The following is a 4,327-nucleotide window of genomic DNA, read 5'->3' as shown; positions in this document are numbered from 1 at the left end:
GACAATCGGTCTAGTATGTATTAATTCTATTGGTGGCCGTGAGTGCGCGAGCATCTCCGTGATGACTGTACGGTTAGGTCCGTCGCTCTCCCGGTGCAAGCACAGAAAGAAGCACGCACGCTAGTCTCGCCGCAAGTATTTTTATTATAGCCACGAAAATAGGGCAATCCGATTTCCCTCGGTCTCGTTGGCCGAGGGAGCGCGGCTACAAATTAATCCGCCGACCACCGGACGATAACTCGAAGGGGACAACGAAGTCACTTCTCTTACCGAAATTCCTGTATCTTAGGTCTTGGACGATACCATTTGATTGGGCGCCAGGTGCGATTATAGACGCGCACCACGTCTCGATAACGTTCTCCTCCTTAACCTCGCCACAAGCTCAGGGCGTAGCTCCGCGTGAAAGGGATGAAGGTGGAGAAGGAGCGTGACGCAAGCAACACAGAAATAAAGCCCGACAATAAACAATAATAATTAGATATATTTCGTTCGATAAACACAAGCGGACAAATCGTAACGGGAAACCAAGGCCGGATCTCGCTCAAATGGCCGGCACTACCGCGGTACTCGGGTCGGCCGTTACCGCACGCGTGAAGTGCGGGATGTTCACGCTCGCGAGGCTCCCTTCGCGAGCGAAGCTCTCGATTCTACGCACGACCCCGCGATAACGTCAATCTACCCACGTCTTAATCCCCGGATCCCGAACGCTCGGCGATTCTCACACGCCCTACGCAAACGATTCTCATACACTCGACATAACAATTCTCACCCGCACGACACAATGTATGCAACGCCCGAACGGCGTGCTCGCGAGATTCCCATGCGGGCAATCGCGACGATATTTGCCCGCACACACGGCGCAAGATATCCGCGAGGCTCGCGATGCACCTCAACGCACCCCAAGGTGCCCGGCGCGGTCCCTCCCGACACGCCCACGGGACTTCCGTACGCGAAACGCGACAATAATACGCAAAAGGAGCCCGGCGCGGTCCCTCCCGACACGCACACGGGACTTCCGTACGCGACACGCGACAATATACCGTAATTCGCAACTCTAAACACACTATTCACAGACTGCACGTGACGCTATACGCGAATTGACTGCCGATCACACGCAAGCTTTCGAGTAGGGCTTTTACTGTTTCTGGCTACGATCTCGGCCGGCCACGTGCCCGCGGTCCCGACAAACAGCCGCGATAATCTTCCCGGCATCCACAACGGCGGGAGCCGGTAGCTAAGTACGACACGTAATCAGGCCGATTCACACGGTAATCTACTCGATATACGCCTTTCCGGCACCGTGTCGCGACCGAGATCGAGCTCTCAACGAATAGGCGGCACCGGAGTAGAGATCTTACAATTTTGCCGCTCGCTGCTGCTCGGTGGCGTCGGGGCGCTCCTCCAAGGGTGGCTCCTCGTCCGCGGCCAGATCGACAGTGAGGAGCGGTCGGTTTGGCCGGACCACGCCGGACCCCCGCACTTGCGCCCTCAAGCTCGCAGTTCTTCCGCCCCGCCGATTGGTTGTGTGCGTCGCCCTGTTTGCGACGTTGCAGACGATTTCCGCCATTTTCCCGCGGCACATTTGATTCGGCTGCTGGTTGTGCGCGGGCCCCTCGCGGTTTTCCGCCCGGCTGATCAGACCGTGGCGGTGCCGCTCGGCCCTTGGGGCGCCGCCGGGTGAGGGTGTGGGTCGTCCACCCGCGCTGCAGTCGCGGTGGCGCACCCGTGTTCATGCTGCGGCGGGGCCGTGTTACGCTGGGCGAGGCATTCCTGGCGCTTTTCCAGCGGCAGGTCCCGGTGGCCCGCCCGTCGGCCGACCACTCCGTCGTGCGTCCTCCGAGCGCCCGTTTCTCCCTCGTCGCGACTATCGTCGTTACATCCGGTCGTGATCCCACGCTCCGGCACCACCTGTCGTCCCTACGGAATGTTTCTCAGAAAAAAGTTTAGTTACGCGGGTAGCCCTTCCTCGACCCGAGTCGAGACGCCATCCCTGACCTTCCCCTCGGCCGAGCTATTGCCTGGGCGGCGGACGTGACAATTGTCACGTCACAATATATATATATAACGTCTGCGTTTTATTAATATAAATATAAAAAATTTAGTGAATTTTTGAACCATGATAAAATCTGTTGTTATTTTTATTTATTTCATTAAAATTCCTTACATATATTTATTAATACTCACTTATTGTGTTTTCCATCTAAAACTATTATTATTATTTAATCTTGACACATACACAAACATACAAAACAAAATTTAAAACATTTTGTTTTACTATTTAAAGATTCAAATACAATCCCTGAAGATATTTACGTTATAATGAATTATTTTATGTGTGTGTTATTAATTTATTTAAATTTATATAAGATTAAAATTACATAAATAGTTTTTATAATAAAGAATCAAAATGTGTTTTTTTAATCATTTACTAACCTTTTTCTTGTTAATTATAGCGTACATTTCCAATAAACCAAGTAATACCACATTTTGTAACTCATCTGGCGAAGTACAGTCCAAATATTGATTAGTCCAAAATTTTATTTGATCGGGAGTTTCGTCTATTAATATTAACCGTCCTGAGAAATCTTTAGCTTCTAATAATCTTTGCTAATTCAATGGCAATTAAGGATCCAAACGAATAACCCACTATTAGAAATTTCCTTTGATCTTTTATTTTCTTTAATATGTGCTAAGAAAATAAATATAAATGTATGTGTAAGCTGTGGTATAATATGAAAGATTTGTACCTCTAATTGTTAAATATTACTTATATGTATACCTATAAACTATTTAAAAATAATCAAAATAAATATTTTAATTAAATTTAATCTTCTTACAGGCAGCAAATAAGCGGCTGATTTCATCACTAAATGACTTTCATCAGGAATATTAAGTACACCATGTTGCAAACACGTTGCCGAAGATTTAATTCCTGATGTTATAGTTTTATATACGCTTGAATATTCTTCGATTCCTAGTAAGAGAAATATATTAGTAGGTGTTATTTTGAGAGATCTACCCCGGGAGCTCCGAGGGGAGAGCGGGGCGGGGGGGTACCGCGGGCAAGGGGGGAGCGGGGCGGGGGGTACCGCAGGCAAGGGGGAGCGGGGAGAGGGAGTCCGCGGGGAGGGGGGTGGGGGACTCGAGGACGAGGGTGCCCGCGGGGAGGGGGTGGGACTCGAGGGCGCGGGTGGTCCGCGGGGAGGGGGGGTGGTCGGCGAGCATGTCGGGACATGTTTATTAAATGTTAATAAACGTATCGTTGACAAGGGTACCGCCGAGGGGGGGGGTATCCGCGTTTTACGCCGAGGGTGGTCCGGAGGGGGAGGGGGGTCGTCACTTTATCGGCGCGGGGTATACAAAGGCGATGGGCGCCGTTCGGCTACTGGAATTTTATCGGCGGCGCGCCGCGGGAGGATGGGGGTCCGCGTCCAACGGCCACGTCGGTCCGCGTGACGTCACACGACTCGCCCGCGTCTCGTTCGCGTTGTCTTTCCCTCAGCGCGGTCTCTCTCTCGCTCCCACGTTATTAATTTTTAAGTAAAAGAAACAAAAAAGAAACAAAAAAGAAAATACCTCAATCTCGACGAGGGGGGGCCCCATGGCCGCAACCCGCCGGCATCCGTCTCAACGCGAGGGAGTCGGCGTAAATTTGTTCCCGCCCGCGTCCGATGGCCGGGAGGCCGAGAGCGTTCCGCAGCGCTCGCCCGCGTAAAACACCGGGTGGCGTGCCCACTTGAACTGTTGGGAGCCGGGGCGCGGGTTGTGCCCGCCCGCGTCCGATGGCCGGGAGGTTGAGAGCGTTCCGCAGCGCTCGCCCGCGTGAAACACCGGGTGGCGTGCCCACCTGAACTGTTGGGAGCCGGGGCGCGGGTGGCTGACGCGGGGGAGCGGCGGACCTTGCCTCCTGAATCTCACTATCACTATCAGATTCAAAGTTATCAATGTCAAAATCAGAATCAAAAAATTCCGCGATATTAATGTTTAATACTGGCCGCCCGCAGGGAATCAGCCCGCGTCCGCCACCGTTCGTCCGCGGGATACGCGGGAGACGCGGGAGACGCGGGAGAGCAGCGACAAAGTTGTTAAAAGTAAAATCATCAAAGTTGTTAAAATTAAAATTATCGAAGTCGTTAAAATTAAAATTAAAATCATTTAAATCTTCGGCACTTCCCACAATTTCACTTAATTTTACGTATTTAGCCTGATACGGGGGAAGGTTTGGAGGCATCACAAACAAGAAAGTAAAAAACAATCACAAAGGCGTCACTAATCCTCGAAAAAAATATTTTCGGGCGAAACACGTTCAAGCAGGCTCACGGCTACG

General features: G+C 51.2%; 1 long non-coding RNA gene across 1 annotated transcript; it reads right to left on the bottom strand.

Annotated features, from left to right (window-relative positions):
- Positions 1 to 2,463: 2,463 nt before the first annotated feature.
- LOC112462963 lies at positions 2,464 to 2,955 on the bottom strand. Its single transcript, XR_003041732.1, has 2 exons — positions 2,838 to 2,955; positions 2,464 to 2,689 (listed from the first exon to the last, which is right to left on the bottom strand). It is a non-coding gene; the product is annotated as an uncharacterized LOC112462963 (long non-coding RNA).
- Positions 2,956 to 4,327: the final 1,372 nt, after the last annotated feature.

Source organism: Temnothorax curvispinosus, unplaced genomic scaffold, assembly GCF_003070985.1.
Source record: "Temnothorax curvispinosus isolate PA1 unplaced genomic scaffold, ASM307098v1 QBEX01012973.1, whole genome shotgun sequence".
NCBI classification, from domain to species: Eukaryota; Metazoa; Arthropoda; class Insecta; order Hymenoptera; family Formicidae; genus Temnothorax; species Temnothorax curvispinosus.
This window is presented reverse-complemented; position numbering and strand designations above follow the sequence as displayed.